Here is a 22,651-nt window from a genome sequence, read left to right as displayed (position 1 = left end):
AAGTTGATAGCAAAGAGGGAAACTGAGGAAAAAAGAGACAAACAATTAAAAGACCATGAGGATAGATTAAGGGAAATAAACGACAGCCTGAGAAAGAAAAACCTACATTTAATTGGGGTTCCCGAGGGCGCCGAAAGGGACAGAGGGCCAGAATATGTATTTGAACAAATTCTAGCTGAAAACTTTCCTAACCTGGGAAGGGAAACAGGCATTCAGATCCAGGAAATAGAGAGATCCCCCCCTAAAATCAATAAAAACCGTTCAACACCTCGACATTTAATAGTGAAGCTTGCAAATTCCAAAGATAAAGAGAAGATCCTTAAAGCAGCAAGAGACAAGAAATCCCTGACTTTTATGGGGAGGAGTATTAGGGTAACAGCAGACCTCTCCACAGAGACCTGGCAGGCCAGAAAGGGCTGGCAGGATATATTCAGGGTCCTAAATGAGAAGAACATGCAACCAAGAATACTTTATCCAGCAAGGCTCTCATTCAAAATGGAAGGAGAGATAAAGAGCTTCCAAGACAGGCAGCAACTGAAAGAATATGTGACCTCCAAACCAGCTCTGCAAGAAATTTTAAGGGGGACTCTTAAAATTCCCCTTTAAGAAGAAGTTCAGTGGAACAGTCCACAAAAACAAGGACTGAATAGATATCATGATGACACTAAACTCATATCTCTCAATAGTAACTCTGAATGTGAACGGGCTTAATGACCCCATCAAAAGGCGCAGGGTTTCAGACTGGATAAAAAAGCAGGACCCATCTATTTGCTGTCTACAAGAGACTCATTTTAGACAGAAGGACACCTACAGCCTGAAAATAAAAGGTTGGAGAACCATTTACCATTCGAATGGTCCTCAAAAGAAAGCAGGGGTAGCCATCCTTATATCAGATAAACTAAAATTTACCCCAAAGACTGTAGTGAGAGATGAAGAGGGACACTATATCATACTTAAAGGATCTATTCAACAAGAGGACTTAACAATCCTCAATATATATGCCCCGAATGTGGGAGCTGCCAAATATATAAATCAATTATTAACCAAAGTGAAGAAATACTTAGATAATAATACACTTATACTTGGTGACTTCAATCTAGCTCTTTCTATACTCGATAGGTCTTCTAAGCACAACATCTCCAAAGAAAAGAGAGCTTTAAATGATACACTGGACCAGATGGATTTCACAGATATCTACAGAACTTCACATCCAAACTCAACTGAATACACATTCTTCTCAAGCGCACATGGAACTTTCTCCAGAATAGACCACATATTGGGTCACAAATCGGGTCTGAACCGATACCAAAAGATTGGGATTGTCCCCTGCATATTCTCAGACCATAATGCCTTGAAATTAGAACTAAATCACAACAAGAAGTTTGGAAGGACCTCAAACACGTGGAGGTTAAGGACCATCCTGCTAAAAGATAAAAGGGTCAACCAGGAAATTAAGGAAGAATTAAAAAGATTCATGGAAACTAATGAGAATGAAGATACAACCGTTCAAAATCTTTGGGATGCAGCAAAAGCAGTCCTAAGGGGGAAATACATCGCAATACAAGCATCCATTCAAAAACTGGAAAGAACTCAAATACAAAAGCTAACCTTACACATAAAGGAGCTAGAGAAAAAACAGCAAATAGATCCTACACCCAAGAGAAGAAGGGAGTTAATAAAGATTCGAGCAGAACTCAACGAAATCGAGACCAGAAGAACTGTGGAACGGATCAACAAAACCAGGAGTTGGTTCTTTGAAAGAATTAACAAGATAGATAAACCATTAGCCAGCCTTATTAAAAAGAAGAGAGAGAAGACTCAAATTAATAAAATCATGAATGAGAAAGGAGAGATCACTACCAACACCAAGGAAATACAAACGATTTTAAAAACATATTATGAACAGCTATACGCCAATAAATTAGGCAATCTAGAAGAAATGGACGCATTCCTGGAAAGCCACAAACTACCAAAACTGGAACAGGAAGAAATAGAAAACCTGAACAGGCCAATAACCAGGGAGGAAATTGAAGCAGTCATCAAAAACCTGCAAGACACAAGAGTCCAGGGCCAGATGGCTTCCCAGGGGAATTCTATCAAACGTTTAAAGAAGAAACCATACCTATTCTCCCAAAGCTGTTTGGAAAGATAGAAAGAGATGGAGTACTTCCAAATTCGTTCTATGAGGCCAGCATCACCTTAATTCCAAAACCAGACAAAGACCCCACCAAAAAGGAGAATTACAGACCAATATCCCTGATGAACATGGATGCAAAAATTCTCAACAAGATACTGGCCAATAGGATCCAACAGTACTTTAAGAAAATTATTCACCATGACCAAGTAGGATTTATCCCTGGGACACAAGGCTGGTTCAACACCCGTAAAACAATCAATGTGATTCATCATATCAGCAAGAGAAAAACCAAGAACCATATGATCCTCTCATTAGATGCAGAGAAAGCATTTGACAAAATACAGCATCCATTCCTGATCAAAACTCTTCAGAGTGTAGGGATAGAGGGAACATTCCTCGACATCTTAAAAGCCATCTATGGAAAGCCCACAGCAAATATCATTCTCAATGGGGAAGCACTGGGAGCCTTTCCCCTAAGATCAGGAACAAGACAGGGATGTCCACTCTCACCACTGCTATTCAACATAGTACTGGAAGTCCTAGCCTCAGCAATCAGACAACAAAAAGACATTAAAGGCATTCAAATTGGCAAAGAAGAAGTCAAACTCTCCCTCTTCGCCGATGACATGATACTCTACATAGAAAACCCGAAAGTCTCCACCCCAAGGTTGCTAGAACTCATACAGCAATTTGGTAGCGTGGCAGGATAGAAAATCAATGCCCAGAAGTCAGTGGCATTTCTATACACTAACAATGAGACTGAAGAAAGAGAAATTAAGGAGTCAATCCCATTTACAATTGCACCCAAAAGCATAAGATACCTAGGAATAAACCTAACCAAAGATGTAAAGGATCTATACCCTCAAAACTATAGAACACTTCTGAAAGAAATTGAGGAAGACACAAAGAGATGGAAAAATATTCCATGCTCATGGACTGGCAGAATTAATATTGTGAAAATGTCAATGTTACCCAGGGCAATATACACGTTTAATGCAATCCCTATCGAAATACCATGGACCTTCTTCAGAGAGTTAGAACAAATTATTTTAAGATTTGTGTGGAATCAGAAAAGACCCCGAATAGCCAGGGGAATTTTAAAAAAGAAAACCATATCTGGGGGCATCACAATGCCAGATTTCAGGTTGTACTACAAAGCTGTGGTCATCAAGACAGTGTGGTACTGGAAGAAAAACAGACACATAGATCAGTGGAACAGAATAGAGAATCCAGAAGTGGACCCTGAACTTTATGGGCAACTAATATTCGATAAAGGAGGAAAGGCTATCCATTGGAAGAAAGACAGTCTCTTCAATAAATGGTGCTGGGAAAATTGGACATCCACATGCAGAAGAATGAAACTAGACCACTCTCTTTCACCATACACAAAGATAAACTCAAAATGGATGAAAGATCTAAATGTGAGACAAGATTCCATCCAAATCCTAGAGAAGAACACAGGCAACACCCTTTTTGAACTCGGCCACAGTAACTTCTTGCAAGATACATCCACGAAGGCAAAAGAAACAAAAGCAAAAATGAACTATTGGGACTTCATCAAGATAAGAAGCTTTTGCACAGCAAAGGATACAGTCAACAAAACTCAAAGACAACCTACAGAATGGGAGAAGATATTTGCAAATGACGTATCAGATAAAGGGCTAGTTTCCAAGATCTATAAAGAACTTATTAAACTCAACACCAAAGAAACAAACAATCCAATCATGAAATGGGCAAAAGACATGAACAGAAATCTCACAGAGGAAGACATAGACATGGCCAACATGCATATGAGAAAATGCTCTGCATCACTTGCCATCAGGGAAATACAAATCAAAACTACAATGAGATGCCAGGGGAATTTTAAAAAAGAAAACCATATCTGGGGGCATCACAATGCCAGATTTCAGGTTGTACTACAAAGCTGTGGTCATCAAGACAGTGTGGTACTGGCACAAAAACAGACACATAGATCAGTGGAACAGAATAGAGAATCCAGAAGTGGACCCTGAACTTTATGGGCAACTAATATTCGATAAAGGTGGAAAGACTATCCATTGGAAGAAAGACAGTCTCTTCAACAAATGGTGCTGGGAAAATTGGACATCCACATGCAGAAGAATGAAACTAGACCACTCTCTTTCACCATACACAAAGAGAAACTCAAAATGGATGAAAGATCTAAATGTGAGACAAGATTCCATCCAAATCCTAGAGAAGAACACAGGCAACACCCTTTTTGAACTCGGCCATAGTAACTTCTTGCAAGATACATCCACGAAGGCAAAAGAAACAAAAGCAAAAATGAACTATTGGGACTTCATCAAGATAAGAAGCTTTTGCACAGCAAAGGATACAGTCAACAAAACTCAAAGACAACCTACAGAATGGGAGACGATATTTGCAAATGACATATCAGATAAAGGGCTAGTTTCCAAGATCTATAAAGAACTTATTAAACTCAACACCAAAGAAACAAACAATCCAATCATGAAATGGGCAAAAGACATGAACAGAAATCTCACAGAGGAAGACATAGACATGGCCAACATGCATATGAGAAAATGCTCTGCATCACTTGCCATCAGGGAAATACAAATCAAAACCACAATGAGATACCACCTCACACCAGTGAGAATGGGGAAAATTAACAAGGCAGGAAACAACAAATGTTGGAGAGGATGTGGAGAAAAGGGAACCCTCATACACTGTTGGTGGGAATGTGAACTGGTGCAGCCAGTTCACATTTCCAGCCACTCTGGAAAACTGTGTGGAGGTTCCTCAAACAGTTAAAAATAGACCTGCCCTACGGCCAGTATTGCACTGTTGGGGATTTACCCCAAAGATACAAATGCAATGAAACGCCGGGACACCTGTACCCCGATGTTTATAGCAGCAATGGCCACGATAGCCAAACTGTGGAAGGAGCCTCGGTGTCCAACGAAAGATGAATGGATAAAGAAGATGTGGTTTATGTATACAATGGAATATTACTCAGCCATTAGAAATGACAAATACCCACCATTTGCTTCAACGTGGATGGAACTGGAGGGTATTATGCTGAGTGAAGTAAGCCAGTCGGAGAAGGACAAACATTATATGTTCTCATTCATTTGGGGAATATAAATAATAGTGAAAGGGAATATAAGGGAAGGGGGAAGAAATGTGTGGGAAATATCAGAAAGGGAGACAGAATGTAAAGACTGCTAACTCTGGGAAACGAACTAGGGGTGGTAGAAGGGGAGGAGGGCGGGGGGTGGGAGTGAATGGGTGACGGGCACTGGGGGTTATTCTGTATGTTAGTAAATGTTAGTAAAAAAAAAACCACCCATAATAGGTCCCTAAAGGGGAGAAGGAGGGACAATCCCTGTTCATAACTTGAGTTGAGCTGTCTAGTCAATGAGGTATAATGATTGTGAAACCAATAAAAAATGTGAACACCAATAAAAAATAAATTAAAAAAAAAACCAAACTCAAAAAAAAAAAATGAAAACGTTGCCAGTTAGAGTGTTTGCATCCCTCCTTTACATGAGGATACAGTGGAATAGTAACCTGCCATATAATTAGTTACATGAAGTTATACAAGAATGTAGGCAAGTGACATCCCAATTGGACGGGGCACAGAGGAATGGCAGGAAAACAATTCATTTGAGGCAGAACCAAGGGGATAGAAGTTTGTTGACTACACTGCAAGGGAGCAGGGGACGGGATAGCAAAGGAAAGAATGCCTGCCACTGGTCAACTGGTGATGAGGCAACACAGTTACAGGGTGGAGTGAGAGAGTATGGGGATGTACGGAATTCTCTGTTTTTTCTTCACTGTGCCTGGTTGTAAGTAGTCCATTGGTCAGTTAGGTCTTATGGCTTAAAGAGCCTATTAGGGTCAGCTCAGGGTCACCTCGGACATGCTTGCCTTGCTCAAGCTTCCATTGCTCAAGCCTGTTGCCCAAAACCAGCCTCTACACATAAGTCACTTGTCTAAGGTGACATTTAGAAAATTAGAGAAGAAGCACAGAAACTTACCACTATTTAAGCCTGATCCCATGCTAACAACTGCTATATTACACAGTCCATAATTTTCTCTGACTCTGCATGTTTGATGATCATTCAACATATATCTATCTAATAAATATCTATCAATTGCCATTTGCAGACACAAAGCTTATGCTGAAGATATGCGAGGGACAAGTTGAAGTTTTGATCTTAAGGAAGAAATTATTAATATTTAATATGAATATAAATATCACAATAATAGCCAGTATCCTTGAGGGCATGTTGTATGCAAACATATTTCAACCCAGGTTGAAAAATTGGGGAATTTATTGTGAGATAAGAAACTTCAACTAAACTGTATGAATAGAAGCACCACCGCGGAAGGCACTGGAATGGCTTGTTATCAGAGGCGGTCTCACAGTGATGAAGAATGCTCGTATTCTAAGTCTGGCTTATTAGCTTTAAATCCCCATTCTGACCCTCGTTAGTAGGAGGCTTTCAACAGATTCCACTACAGCAGATGCCTCAGTTTTCTCATCTGGAAACTAGGGAATACAATAGTGCTCACCTTATCTTACTGTTGTATGAGTTAAATGAGCTTCTCTGAAAGCATTTAGAAAAGTATCTGGAATATAAAGTGCCACGTATTTGTTTACTATTATTGTTACTACTGTCATCTAAGCAGAACCACCCATAATAGGTCCCTAAAGGGGAGAAGGAGGGACAATCCCTGTTCATAACTTGAGTTGAGCTGTCTAGTCAATGAGGTATAATGATTGTGAAAGTTATATTCCGGGTAAATATAAAAGCGTCATCAATCCCTCATATGTATCATGTTCAGTATCTTTTTGAGGGGGGCACTTGACGGGTTGAGCACTGGGTGATATTCTGTATGTTGGCAAATTGAACACCAATAAAAAATTAATTTATCAAAAAAAATAAAGTAACTCTTCCATCTAGACTAGCTGTAGGCCTCTTCTAAGAAAAATTCATAAGCTGCAGGCTGAGAAAACGGAGGGAAAATGTCTTTGTGAAAGTGCTTTGGAGGCCCATCTGGAGAGAAATCCTGTCATGTGAGTCTCAATAATATTTGTGTTTGTTTCCAGACAACTTTGATCTTAGTGAGTAAATAACTTACATCAGAATTCAAAGTTTCCATTATCCACAAAAAGTGATTGTACCTCTTAAGTTTTTTTTAAGAATTTTATGTATGTATGTATGTATATTTTTTAGAGAGAGAGAGACCAAGTGGAGGGAAGGGGAGGGACAAGCAGACTGCCCACAGAGCATGGAACCCAACTTGGGGCTCAGTCTCACAACCGTGAGATCATAGCCTGAGCCCAAATCCTGAGATGGATTGCTTAACTGACTGAACCACCCAGGACCCCCTTTCAAGTGGTTTTTAAATTTAATGACTTTCTTTACATCTGCCAGTGTGTCATACAAATTAGTTTCAAAGTTAAGTTTTCCTAACATGGGTTACTGAATCTCCTAAAATCTCCAAACTCAGACTCCAAAATTATTTCCCAAATGTCATTTATTATTTGTGCTCTCTTGCAAACTTTGTTTCATGACATTGAATTTATTGCAGAAATCATGAGTCAGAAACATACACAGAAGAGACATTTGCAAATGTGTAAGGCATTTGAGTGGAACTGCAATGCATTAGACACAGAAGAAAAAGATCTAATTCCACTGCTTATAGAAAATACAGACATAAAACGAGCCTTTGTTTTCTTTTTTTTAAATTTATTTTTTATTGGTGTTCAATTTACTAACATACAGAATAACCCCCAGTGCCCGTCACCCATTCACTCCCACCCCCCGCCCTCCTCCCCTTCTACCACCCCTAGTTCATTTCCCAGAGTTAGCAGTCTTTACGTTCTGTCTCCCTTTCTGATATTTCCCACACATATCTTCTCCCTTCCCTTATATTCCCTTTCACTATTATTTATATTCCCCAAATGAATGAGAACAGCCTTTGTTTTCATCATGAGTTGCAATTGGCTTAAATTTAAGTCACAGTGATTTACAAGGTTAATAAATAATGACTATAGAAAAACTTTATAAATCCTAATACTGTAAGAGATTATTTGTAGGTAAGCTCAAAGCCCAGGTTCATTTGTGTATTTTTCCCTGTGCCTCTTGCCAGTTTCTGCCATGGGTGACGGGAACCAGCAATCGCTCAGAAGTGACTGACTTCATTCTTGTAGGCTTCAGGGTCTCCCCCGAGCTCTACATTCTCCTCTTCCTGCTCTTCCTGCCTGTGTATGCCATGATCCTGCTGGGGAATGTTGGGATGGTGGCCATTATCCTTAGTGATCCCAGGCTGAACACACCGATGTGTTTCCTCCTGGCAACCTCTCCTTCATTGACTTCTATTCCTCTGTTAATTGCGCCCAAGGCTATGATCAACTTCTGGTCTGAGAGCAAGTCCATCTCCTTTGCAGGCGTGTGACCCAGCTCTTTCTCTTTGCCCTCTTCATTGTGGCTGAGGGGTTTCTCCTGGCTGCCATGGCTTACAACTGCTTCATTGCCATCTGCAACTCACTCCTCTACTCCATCCAGATGTCAATGTGCCTCTGCATTCAGTTGGTGGCTGGTTCTTATTTTTTTTATTTATTTTTATTTTTTATAATAAATTTATTTTTTATTGGTGTTCAATTTACCAACATACAGAATAACACCCAGTGCTCATCCCGTCAAGTGCCCCCCTCAGTGCCCGACACCCATTCACCCCCACCCCATGCCCTCCTATTTTAGTGGCTACATCAGCTCGGTTCTTCAGACGAGTATGACATTTACTTTGTCCTTTTGTGCTTCCCGAGCCATCGACCACTTTTACTGTGATGACCGTCCACTTCAAAGGATTACTTGCTCTGATCTCTACTTTCATAGGATAGTTTTCCTTTCCCTTATGCAGCATTATTATTTTGCCTACCATCATTGTCATTCTCATGTCCTATATGTATATTGTGTCCACAGTTCTAAAGATAAGATCCACTGAGGGATGTAAGAAAGCCTTCTCCACTTGCAGCTCTCACCTAGGAGTCGTGAGCATCCTGTAGGGTGCCATCATTTTTATGTATTTCATCCCTGACAGATTCCCTGAACTAAGTAAAGTGGCTCCTTATGTTATACGTTAGTCACTCTCATGTTGAATCCTTTGATTTACTCCCTGAGAAACAAAGATGTCAAAGAGGCTCTGAGAAAGATCCTGGGGAAAAATATTTTTATTTAATTCTATATTAACAGTGATATAACTGAAAGATCTGGATATTATGACAATTTGGGATGGCAGCAATGCAAAGAATGCATCCAATGATTTTGAAATACTTAATTTCAAAAAGTTTATTTATTGAATCCCATAGCCTTACAGCTGAAGAATACATTTGGATGATATTCGCCTGCTTGTTGATTTTGAAGTGGAATGGCTTTCTCTGTACTTCATCTTTATTGAGTAATGATCATGGTTTCTGTGTATTTCAAGTTTAGGGAAAATATATTCCAGCTTTGTTGCTGGTACTCTGAGGATGATGTTTGGTTTGTATTGTTTATCTTGAGCCAGTGACCAGTGTTATACAATATGTATATAATTGGTAGAAGTAACAAGTCTGATATGATAAGAAGAAAGAATAAAATATCAGATTTACTGAAATAATCTCTGAGTGCTGTGTGAGAGAATCAGATACTTGGCAGTGCTCACAGTCCTAAGGTGACAGTTGAGTCACTCTTAATTGTCTAGAGACTCAATGAATGACACGCATATTTCACAGTTTTCCATGGCTTAAATAATTCTTGAAAATTCTTTTTGAAAAGAAAACTGTAATGAAAATGAAACAAAAATAAGGATAATTCATTTCTATTGTTTATGTCTTAAAATTAATTCATCCAAAAAATTAATTCATCAAATTGATATTTATTGAATTTTGATGTACATTTTGCTTTATGAAGATCCCTAGGTATAATTAATTCCTGTAGTTAAACTCAAAATCAGATAAGGAGACAGTAGCTGGCTAGAGAACTAAAAATGCTATGGGAAACCCAGTAAAAAGAGACATTAATAAAATATATAAAAAGAGTGCAGTCTTTGGAGGTGAATAGTCTTTTCTTTTTCTTTTCTTTTTTTTTTGATTTATTTTTTATTGGTGTTCAATTTACTAACATACAGAATAACCCCCAGTGCCCGTCACCCATTCACTCCCACCCCCCGCCCTCCTCCCCTTCCAACACCCCTAGTTCGTTTCCCAGAGTTAGCAGTCTTTACGTTCTGTCTCCCTTTCTGATACTTCCCACACATTTCTTCCCCCTTTCCTTATATTCCCTTTCACTATTATTTATATTCCCCAAATGAATGAGAACATACAATGTTTGTTATGTTTATTTGATGTTTATTCTTCTTTTACTGGATTACCTGAGGGGAGATACCACTTATTTATTATTTATTTTTGTAATGTATTATTCATCATGCTTTTTAGAATATTATTCAGTTAATTTTCTGAGTATATCTTGACAGAGTACTGCCAAATTTTAATTCTTTTCAAAGAATCGCTGTTGGCTCCACTAATATGCTCCTCTGTGCATTTCATTAATCTCTGATGTATTCTTTGTAGGTTATTTCCTTCCGTTTTCATTTGGTTTAATTTGCTAGTTTTCTTTTTAATTCTAGGGATGAATAGTTAATTCATTATTTTTTGATGTTATTAAAAATAATTCTCAATTGCACTTTAATTAGAAATTTTATGAATTACGGATTACTTTTTGACAAATCAATAGTCAGGAAGAATAATGGCTCCCCAAAGATGTCCATACTCTAATACTCAAAATCTGTGAATATGTTACCTTATATGGAAAAAAGTTACCTTGTAGGCATAAAAACGCTAGAGACTTTAAGATGGAGAGATTATTCTGAGAATCTGAGTTAGCTCAATCTAATCATGTAAATCCTTAGAAATGACTCTTGGAATTCTACTCTTGCTACTCATGATCTCAAATTCATGAGTTCAAATCCCAGGTTGGGAGGAGTTTACTTAAAAAAATAAGACATGTATGTCAACTATACTCAAATTTTTAAAAAAAGTAAAAGCTATATCCCTCACTTTAAAGCACATCAATAGTATTTTACACACCTTTGGTGTTTACATAATTTTCACATTTACACAGCACTTTCAGATGAGTTTAATTTGTGTTTGTCATCCTCTAAGAGCTTGATATTCTCTGAATTAAGTCATACATTAAAATCTGAAATTGAAATCTTTTTTAAAAGGATTTATTTAGGGATCCCTGGATGGCTCAGCGGTTTAGCGCCTGCTTTTGGCCCAGGGCACGATCCTGGAGTCCTGGGATCAAGTCCCACGTGGGGCTCCCGGCATGGAGCCTGCTTCTCCCTCCTCCTGTGTCTCTGCCTCTTTCTCTCTCTCTCTATGTCTATCATAAATAAATAAATAAATCTTTAAAAAATAAATAAAAGGATTTATTTATTTATTTATTCATGAGCAACACACACAGAGAGAGGCAGAGACACAGGCAGAGGGAGAAGCAGGCTCCTTGCAGGGAGCCCCACATGGGACTTGATCCCGGGACTCCAGGATCATGCCCTGGGCTGAAGGCAGATGGTCAACTGCTCAGCCACCCATGCGTCCCTGAAATTGAAATCTATGTATCAAATCCTAGACAAAAGTAAGGTCATATTTTAACTTTATTCAAGAGGCACTAGACACTCTTTCTTGCTCACATATCTTCATTCTTCACACTTTCAAAATTAATTTCATCAAATGAGAATTACTGTGTAATCTTTTTGAAATGGGAATCTGTGTCTAACTTTCAAACTGCTACTTAGCACAGTGCCTGCTGTTTCACAGGTGAGCAAAAAAAATATATGGGAGAAAATCATTGATTTGTTTTCAGGCAAATCCAAAAATCATTGATTTGTTTTCAGGCAAGTTACTGGAAAAATTTTGGTTAAAATAGTATGATGAACTATCCACAAGATGGCAGTAATACATACTCAGGGAATGCATTGTACAATGTGACTTTAGAAATTGGTAAGAAGTTAAACTATAGTAAAATGGCATTTGGACACATACAATGAGCTTACATAGTTTATTTTACCTGAATTTTGTTTGTGTTGAGACAGTGTTATTCATTTAGGAACAGATAATTTAGAAATAATTCCATTGAAATTCACCATATGGTTGGACAAACTGATTTTCAGTTATCTAATTGAGATCTTATAAAATATATATTTTTTAATTAATTAATTAATTAATTTATTTATTTTTAAAGAGGGGCTCCTGGGCGGCTCAGTGGGTTAAGCATCCAATTCTTGACTTTGGCTCAGGTCATGATCTTAGGGTCATGCTCAGCATGGTGCCCCTCCCTTTTCCTCTCCCTCTCTGTCTCTCAAAGAAATAAATAAATCATTAACATATAATAAGATGTGGTCTCTTTATACAATGGAATATTATTCACCCATCAGAATGAATACCTACCATTTACATTGACGTGGATGGAACTGGAGGGTATTATGCTGAGTGAAGTAAGTCAATTAAAGAAAGACAACTATCATATATGGTTTCACTCATATGTGGAATATAAGAAATAGTGAAAGGGATGATAAAAGAAGCGGGGAAACTAAGTGGGAAAAATTAGAGAGGAAGACAAACCATGAGAGACTCCTAACTCTGGGAAACAAAGGGTTGCAGAAGGGGAGATAGGTGGGAGGATAGGGTAACTGAGTGGTGGGCATTAAGGAGGGCATGTGAGGGGATCCCTGGGTGGCGCAGCGGTTTGGCGCCTGCCTTTGGCCCAGGGCGCGATCCTGGAGACCCGGGATCGAATCCCACATCAGGCTCCCGGTGCATGGAGCCTGCTTCTCCCTCTGCCTATGTCTCTGCCTCTCTCTCTCTGTGACTATCATAAATAAATAAAAAATTAAAAAAAAACAAAGGTTTAAAAAAAAAAAGAAAGTTTGCACATTAATAAAAAAAAAAAAGGAGGCCATGTGATGAGATGAGCACTGGGTGTTATACTATATTTGGCAAATTGAATTTAAATAATATTAAATTTAAAACTAAATAAGTAAATAACATTTAAAAAAAAAACAAAAGCTTGATGCATGAATTTAGCAATGCACCATTTTCCACCAATTACCTTAACCAACTTATAGCTATCTCCTTTATGTGATGCATAGTTATTTATTTGGTACAGGTATGAATTAAGATAGATCAAATACAAGACAAATATCATATGATTTCAGTCATATGTGGAATTTAGGAAACAAAAAAAATGAACATAGGGGAAGTGAAAGAACAATAAAATAAGACAAAATCAGAGAGGGAGAGAGACCAGTGTGCCCAATAGACCCACCACAAATTTTCTATTATTGAGAAATACATATTGAATTGCAGTCATTATAACGTAAGGAAAATATAAACAGTTCCATGAAAATTCTGTATTCTCCCCTATGAGATAAAAGGATTGTTTAATTAACAGAAGTTCCTTCTAATGTCCCTGGGATCATTTCCCCAAGGCCAGTCACACTTTAAATATTACCATTAAAATATATCAACCATTTAGTGCCAATGCAAAGTAGGTTAGTCTGTCTAAGGTATTTGCTTAATTCTTTTTTTTAAAGATTTTACTTATTTACTTGAGAGAGAGAGAGAGAGAAAGAGAAAGAGAGAAGCAGATTCCCTTTGGAACAGAGAGCCCTACATGGGGCTTCACTACAGGAAATTTGGAAGGACTTGAAACACGTGGGGGTTAAGGACCATCTTGCTTAAAGATGAAAGGGTCATCCAGGAAATTAAGGAAGAATTAAAAAGATTCATGGAAACTAATGACAATGAAGATACAACCGTTCAAAATCTTTGGGATTCAGCAAAAGCAGTCCTGAGGGGGAAATACATCGCAATACAAGCATCCATCCAAAAACTGGAAAGAACTCAAAAGCTAACCTTACACCTAAAGAAGCTAGAGAAAAAAGAGCAAATAGATCCTACACCCAGCAGAAGAAGAGAGTTAATAAACATTCAAGCAGAACTCAATGAAATCGAGACCAGAAGAACTGTGGAACAGATCAACAAAACCAGGAGTTGGTTCTTTGAAAGAATTAATAAGATACGTAAACCTTTAGCCAGCCTTATTAACAAGAAGAGAGAGAAGACTCAAATTAATAAAATCATGAATGAGAAAGAAGAGATCACTACCAACCCACGGAAATACAAAAGATTTAAAAATATCAGAAAGGGAGACAGAACGTAAAGACTGCTAACTCTGGGAAACAAACTAGGGGTGGTAGAAGGGGAGGAGGGCGGGGGGTGGGAGTGAATGGGTGACGGGCACTGGGGGTTATTCTGTATGTTAGTAAATTGAACACCAATAAAAATTTAAAAAAACATATTATGAACAGCTATACGCCAATAAATTAGGCAATCTAGAAGAAATGGATGCATTTCTGGAAAGCCACAAATTACCAACTGGAACAGGAAGAAATAGAACACCTGAACAGGCCAATAACCAGGGAGGAAATTGAAGCAGTCATCAAAAACCTCCCAAGACACAAAAGTCCAGGGCCAGATGGCTTCCCAGGGGAATTCTATCAAAAGTTTAAAGAAGAAACAATACCTATTCTTCTAGAGCTGTTTGGAAAGATAGAAAGAGATGCAGTACTTCCACATTCGTTCTATGAGGCCAGCATCACCTTAATTCCAAAACCAGACAAAGACCCCACCAAAAAGGAGAATTACAGACCTATATCCCTCAGGAACTTGGATGCAAACATTCTCAACAAGATACTAGCCAATAGGATCCAACAGTACATTAAGAAACTTATTCACCATGACCAAGTAGGATTTATTACAAGGACACAGGATGGTTCAACACTCATAAAACAATCAATATGATTCATCATATCAGCAAGAGAAAAACCAAGAACCATATGATCCTCTCAAAGATGGAGAGAAAGCATTTGAAAAAATACAGCATCCATTCCTGATCAAAACTCTTCAGAGTGTAGGGATAGAGGGAACATTCCTCAACATCTTAAAAGCCATCTACAAAAAGCCCACAGCAAATATCATTCTCAATGAGGAAGCACTGGGAGCCTTTCCCCTAATATCAGGAACAAGACATGGATGCCCACTCTCACCACTGCTATTCAATATAGTACTAGAAGTCCTAGCCTCAGCAATCAGAAAACAAAAAGACATTAAAGGCATTCAAATTGGCAAAGAAGAAGTCAAACTCTCCCTCTTCGCCAATGACATGATACTCTACATAGAAAACCCTAAAGCCTCCACCCCAAGAACACTAGAACTCATACAGCAATTTGGCAGTGTGGCAGGATACAAAATCAATGCCCAGAAGTCAGTGGCATTTCTATACACTAAAAATGAGACTGAAGAAAGAGAAATTAAGGAGTCAATCCCATTTACAATTGCACCCAAAAGAATAAGATACCTAGGAATAAACCTAACCAAGGAGGTAAAGGATCTATACCCTAAAAACTATAGAACAATTTTGAAAGAAATTGAGGAAGACACAAAGAGAAGGAAAAATATTCAAGGCTCATGGATTGGCATAATTAATATTGTGAAAATGTCAATATTACCCAGGGCAATGTACACGTTTAATGCAATCCCTATCAAAATAACATGGACTTTCTTCAGAGAGTTAGAACAAATTATTTTAAGATTTGTGTGGAATCCTTTCAATTAGGGAGCCGAAGAGCTGTAAGTCGAAGTCATGTTGGGGGGCCTGAAAAGCTCCTTAAAGATAGATTATTCTTAAAGCTTTAAAAAAAAAAAAAGATTTGTGTGGAATCAGAAAAGACCCCGAATAGCCAGGGGAATTTTAAAAAAGAAAACCATATCTGGGGGCATCACAATACCAGATTTCAGGTTGTACTACAAAGCTGTGGTCATCAAGACAGTGTGGTACTGGCACAAAAACAGACACATAGATAAATAGAACAGAATAGGCAATCCAGTAGTAGACCCTCAACATTATTGAACTAATATTCAATCAAGGAAGAAAGACTATCCATTGGAAGAAAGACAGTCTCTTCAATAAATGGTGCTGGGAAAATTGGACATCCACATGCAGAGGAATGAAAATAGACCACTCTCTTGCACCAGACACAAAAATAAACTCAAAATGGATGAAAGATCTTAATGTGAGATAAGATTCCATCAAAATCCTAGAGGAGAACACAGGCAAAACCCCTTTTGAACTCGGCCAGAGTAACTTCTTGCAAGATACATCCACGAAGGCAAAAGAAACAAAAGAAAAATGCACTATTGGGAGTGCATCATCATTCTATTAATCAATGAATAGAATATTTTCTATTCATCAAGATAAGAAACTTTTGCACAGCAAAGGATACAGTCAACAAAACTCAAAGACAACCTACAGAATGGAAGAAGATATTTGCTAATGACATATCAGATAAAGGGCTAGTTTCCAAGATCTATAAAGAACCTTTTCAACTCAACACCAAAGGAACAAACAATCCAATCATGAAATGGGCAAAAGACATGAACAGAAATCTCACAGAGGAAAACATAGACATGGCCAACAAGCACATGAGAAAATGCTCTGCATCACTTGCCATCAGGGAAATACAAATCAAAACAACAGTGAGATCCCACCTCACACTGGTGAGAATGGGGAAAATTAACAAGGCATGAATCCACAAATGTTGGAGAGCATGCAGAGAAATTGGAACCCTCTTACACTGTTGGTGGGTATGTGAACTGGTGCTGCCACTCTGGAAATCTGTGTGGAGGTTCCTCAAAGAGTTAAAAATAGACCTGCCCAACCACCCAGCAATTGCACTGCTGGGTTTTTACACCAACGATACAGATGCAGTGAAACGTCAGGACACCTGCACCCCGATGTTTAGAGCAGCAATGTCCACAATAGCCAAACTGTTGAAGGAGCCTGGGTGTCCATCAAAGATGAATGGATAAAGAAGATTTGGTTTATGTATACAATGGAATATTACTCAGCCATTAGAAATGACAAATACCCACCATTTGCTTCAACGTGGATGGAACTGGAGGGTATTATGCTGAGTGAAATAAGTCAATCGGACAAGGACAAACAGTGTATGTTCTCATTCATTTGGGGAATATAAATAATAGTGATGGGAATAGAAGGGAAGGGAGAAGAAATGCGTAGGAAACATAGAAAGGGAGACAGAACATGAAGACTCCTAACTCTGGGAAATGAACTAGGGGTGGTGGAAGGGTAAGAGGGTGGGGGGTGGGGTGAACTGGTGATGGGCACTGAGGGGTCACTTGATGGGATGAGCACTGGGTGTTCTTTTGTATGTTGGCAATTGAACACCAATAAAAAACAAATTTATTATTAAAAAAGAATATATTATGTTTAGCTATTACTAACATTACATAGTGTAATATGGAAATATGTCAGTTGTTCAAATGAAAAGAATTTTATGTTTTTTTTGAGTAGAGTAAAGCAAGATAAAGAGATATCCTTAATATCTCTGTGTCTGATGATGAAAAATATTAAAAAAAAATTAAGGGGCTTATGCAGACTCTTAGTTGGAAATTTTATTTGCATAAAAACCACAGTATTTAATAAAATAGGGGTATGAATCTAAAAAATGTCAAAAAAATATTTCACATTAAATTTTTACCAAATCTGTACAATTTTCTGGCCTCTCTATAAAAGTTATAGAGAAATAAGACCTTATTCTTTTTTTTAATTTTTATTTATTTGTGATAGTCACACACAGAGAGAGAGAATGAGGCAGAGACACAGGCAGAGGGAGAAGCAGGCTCCATGCACCGGGAGCCCGACGTGGGATTTGATCCTGGGTCTCCAGGATCGCGCCCTGGGCCAAAGGCAGGCGCCAAACCGCTGCGCCACCCAGGGATCCCCAATAAGAGCTTATTCTAAGGGGTAACTCATTTATGTTAAAATTGGACAGATAAAATGTACATACTTGATATAACTGGAAAACAATTTGACTTTATTACCAAGTGTTATGCTGTGGTCAAGTTTAATAAAGAAGAGGAGACAAAATTATTGGTGATTGTGATTATTAGATAAAATTTATGAAAAACTGAGCTTGAGCTGACATTCAAGGAACTATAATTTGCTGATGGGACCGCATTCAGTCAGAAAGTACCATCAGTTATATTTTGAATTTTGCCAAGTACTGACCAATCCACCCATGTATCTATATTAAATGGCGATAGTGTTTATTGAGCCCCTGCCATGAGCCAGGAAAGGTAAGTAGTATGATTCTTAACATTTTATTAACTATTTCAGGGCTGAAGGGCAGGGGCTGGGGGGCTCTAGTGAACACCACAGCCTACAACACAGCCCACAACCACAGTTCACCACAGTGTAGTGAACACCACAGCCCTCCCCAGCCGGGAGGTCTGGCCACAGGTGCAGGCTCCAGCCCCACGGCCCAGGCACAGGCGCAGCCCCCAGCCTGAGGCACAGGCACAGGCACAGCCCCCAGCCCGAGGCCCGGCCACAGGTGCAGTCTGCAGCCCGCACCACCTCCTCCACGACCATGCTGCTATTTTTCAACCTCATCCTCTGGGAGCAGCTGGTATTTATGCTGTGTGGGCGCCTATGTCCTTGTCACTTGAGATGCCTGTGACCATTTCCTTGAGGACGTGCCTGCCGTCTGCACACTGAGCGCAGCTGTGAGGAGGCTGCTTTCGCCCTCGGCCTGGCTGGTGCTGCCCCCTGTCTCGGAAAGCCGCCTGCATCTGCATTCCTGCTGCCCACCCCTCCACCCCCCGGGGTGTCCGTACAGCAGCTGCAGTGGCTTTGGGACCGGCTCTCGAGCTGGACTGGGGGGTGGGGTAGCCGTGCAGCCGCTCTCAAGTGAACAGATGGCAGCACCTGTCCCCCCTCCCCGCAGAGGGCTGTAGGGATGGGGGCCGAGGGGCCGGGTCCTTCCAGCCTCGGGGTGGAGAACTTGGCCCAAAGGCTCTTGCAGGAGGACGAAAGGAGCTACAGTTGAAGTGGACATCAGATGGTGCCCTCCTCAGTCCTTTTAGAAACTGTAGTCCAATAAGATAGCAACTGTATAGATTTGCTAAAGTAGATTTTAGGATCCTAAAAACAAGAATTAGGGAAAAATTGATCCAAATGTAGAGCTTTAGTAAGTGCACAGAATTATAATTCAAAATGAGAAAATTGAAATAAAAAATACAAAACAGCAAAAAGAAGAAAATAACCAAGTTCAGTTTTTTTTTTTTTTGGAAGTTCAGTTTTATTCCTGTAGTTCATACCTTGATTTTTTACTCCATTGGCCAGAAACTGAGAGTTAAGAGGTTGATTTAAGAAATCTATTTAATCATATGAAACCTGCTCTCTAAAGTTGTTTTAGGTTTGTCTACATACATATGACAGCATCCAATGACTTTTTTTGAAGGATTTTATTTACTCATGAGAGACACAGAGAGAGAGAGGCAGAGATACAGGCAGAGGGGGAAGCAGGCTCCACGTGGGGAGCCTGATGGGGGACTGGGGGTCACGCCCTGGGCCCAAGGCAGACGCTCAACCGCTGAGCCACCCAGGCGGCCTGACAACATCCAATGACTTAAAGAAAAATCAAAATACAAAGATTAAGAAGGAAAACATAAATGAATGAAAAAAATGGTGAGAATAATTGAAAATGTTCTCTTTTTTTAAATTTTTATTTATTTATGATAGTCACAGAGAGAGAGAGAGAGAGAGAGAGAGGCAGAGACACAGGCAGAGGGAGAAGCAGGCCCCATGCAGGGAGCCCGACGTGGGACTCAATCCCGGGTCTCCAGGACCGCGCCCTGGGCCAAAGGCAGGCGCCAAACCGCTGCGTCACCCAGGGATCCCCTAAAAATGTTCTCTTTTTAAAGATTATTTATTTATTTATTGATAGACACACACACACACACAGAGGCAGAGACACAGGCAGAGCGAGAAGCAGGCACCATGCAGAGAGCCTGACGTGGGACTAGATCCAGGGCCTCCAGGATCACGCCTTAGGCTGCAAGGCGCCACTAAACTGCTGCACCACCGGGGCTGCCCAATTGAAAATGTTCTTGAGAAGCAAGACCTCTGATAATTATAAAGTAAAATAATAAAATGCAGATGGATCTAGAGGGTATTATGCTGAACAAAATAAGTCAATCAGAGAAAGACACCATATGATATCTCTTATATGTGGAATATAAGAAATATAATATAAATATAAATATAATATAAATATAAATATAAGAAATCACAGAGGACCATAGAGTAAGGGAGGGAAAACTGAATGGGAAGTCATCAAAGAGGGAGGAAAACCATGAGACTCTTAACTATAGGAAACAAACAGCATTGCTGGAGGGAAGAAGGGTGGGGGGAATAGGGTAACTGGATGACGGGCATTAAGGAGGACACATGATGGGATGAGCACTGGGTGTCATACACAACTGATGAATTATTGAATACTACATCAGAAACGGAGTATGTACTATATGTTGGCTAATTGAATTTAGAAAAATAAGAAAATATGTTGATCACTTCATGTTATTATTATTTTCTGTCTTATTTGTCTGAAGTTAATGATGGGAAACCAGACATCAGTGATAGAATTCATTCTTCTTGGACTGACGAATGACACTGAGCTTCAAGCTGTGCTTTTCCTTTTTCTGCTGCTAACTTATGTCTTAAGCATCATGGGAAACTTGACCATCATCATTCTGGCCCTTTTGGATTATCGCCTTCAGACTCCTATGTATTTCTTTTTCCGGAATTTTTCTGTTTTGGAAGTATCTTTTACTTCTGTCTTTGTTCCCAAAATGCTAGTCAATATTGCAACTGGAGACAAGACTATCTCCTTCGCTGGTTGTTTCACTCAGAATTTTTTTGCCATCCTTCTGGGGCAACTGAATTTTATCTTTTAGCTGCCATGTCCTATGATTGCTATGTTGCCATTTGTAAACCCTTGCATTATACAACTGTAATGAGCAGGAAACTGCATTCAGCTTGTTCTGTGTTCCTGGTTCTCTGGTTTTTTGGTTGTCATTGTGCCACATACAATGACTCTCCAACTGCCTTTCTGTGTCTCCAATGTCATCAATCATTGATGCTGTGACTATCCCATACTGCTGCATCTGTCCTGTTCAGACACACAGTTCATAGAAGTGATGGAATTTATCTTTGCTGCAGTTACCCTCATCTTCACCTTGGTGCTAGTGATTCTTTCCTACACGTACATAATCAGGACAATTCTGAGAATCCCTTCTGTTCAACAAAGAAAAAAAAGCCTTTTCTACATGCTCCTGTCACATGATTGTGGTCTCACTTTCATATGGAAGTTGTATCTTTATGTACATAAATCCTTCTGTTAAGGATGCAGAAACTTTTAATAAGAGAGTGGCTGTTTTAAATACCTCAGTTGCCCCTCTGTTGAACACTTTCATCTATACCCTAAGGGAAAAGCAAGTGAAAATAGCCTTCAAAGACATGGTCAGCAAGATAATGATGTTTTCAGGAAAATGAAAGTGAGGTTCATAATAATAAAAAATAACAAATAAATGTTTGGAAAATTATAGATGTACATTATTATTACATTGAAGTGTTTGCTATTATCCATCATCAATATTCCTAACAGGACACAAAAACAGTAAAACTACTTATTTAATGAAGCTTATTTTGCCATCACTTTATTTCTTAAAATTTTACAGGCCTGTGTGTATATCTGTGTGTATCCTCAAACATTTTCATGTATCTGTACCTCACTTTTAAGGAAAGGATTTGGGAGAAAGGCAGATTGGAAATATGACTTCCAATAGTTTACTTTTTGCTACTGAGTTTTGCTTATCTTACTCACTGCCATATGGTGTTCAAATGCTGCAGTTGATAACTGAATAGTTAAATATATACCCAGAAAAAACTACTTTGGTTTGTTAATAATAGCTGAAATAATATATTAGTGAATTAATAGAAAGTTGGTTATTTTCAAATTATATTATTCAGATTTAAATTTAGTGTTTCACTTACTGAGAACTTAGTCTACTAAATATTTGAGATAAAGACAGTTCTGACAAAGGGAAAATCAATACATGTTTGTTTCCAAAATGACAGGAAATTCGTTAATAATGATTTATACACACATTAAACTCTGAGTGAATCCAGAAAAGAGGTAAAGGGATGATTTAAATTTAGGTTAATTAGCGACATATCATTATGGCAAATTCTTACAATTTAGTGATGTGCCTAATCATTGTTCTGGTTCTCTTTAACAAGCATATGAAACAAAACTATATGAACAGTATCTATGATGTTAATAATCTTGTAAGCTTAAATCATATTCTTTCTAAATTTTATACTAAACTTTACATTTTTGTAATCTGATCTCCTCAGGCAGAATGTCCATCACAAGCTGATATTTTCTGAACATTGCTTGTTCATATTAATTTCTCAGAAAGCATTGGCCCAACTCATACTATGATTTTTAAATTTTTAGATTTAAAGAAGCCAAAAAATGAATTAAAGAAGC

General features: G+C 38.8%; 2 pseudogenes; both read left to right on the top strand.

Annotated features, from left to right (window-relative positions):
* The first annotated feature begins 8,866 nt into the window (after nucleotides 1-8,866).
* LOC144322977 (olfactory receptor 9K2-like) lies at nucleotides 8,867-9,733 on the top strand (annotated as a pseudogene).
* A 10,857-nt stretch (nucleotides 9,734-20,590) lies between these two features.
* Nucleotides 20,591-21,651, top strand: LOC144322976 (olfactory receptor 6C4-like; annotated as a pseudogene).
* The last annotated feature ends 1,000 nt before the right edge of the window (nucleotides 21,652-22,651 follow it).

Source organism: Canis aureus, chromosome 11, assembly GCF_053574225.1.
Source record: "Canis aureus isolate CA01 chromosome 11, VMU_Caureus_v.1.0, whole genome shotgun sequence".
NCBI lineage: Eukaryota > Metazoa > Chordata > Mammalia > Carnivora > Canidae > Canis > Canis aureus.
The sequence above is the reverse complement of the archived record's forward strand: the minus strand, read 5'-3'. Positions and strand labels throughout refer to the sequence as shown.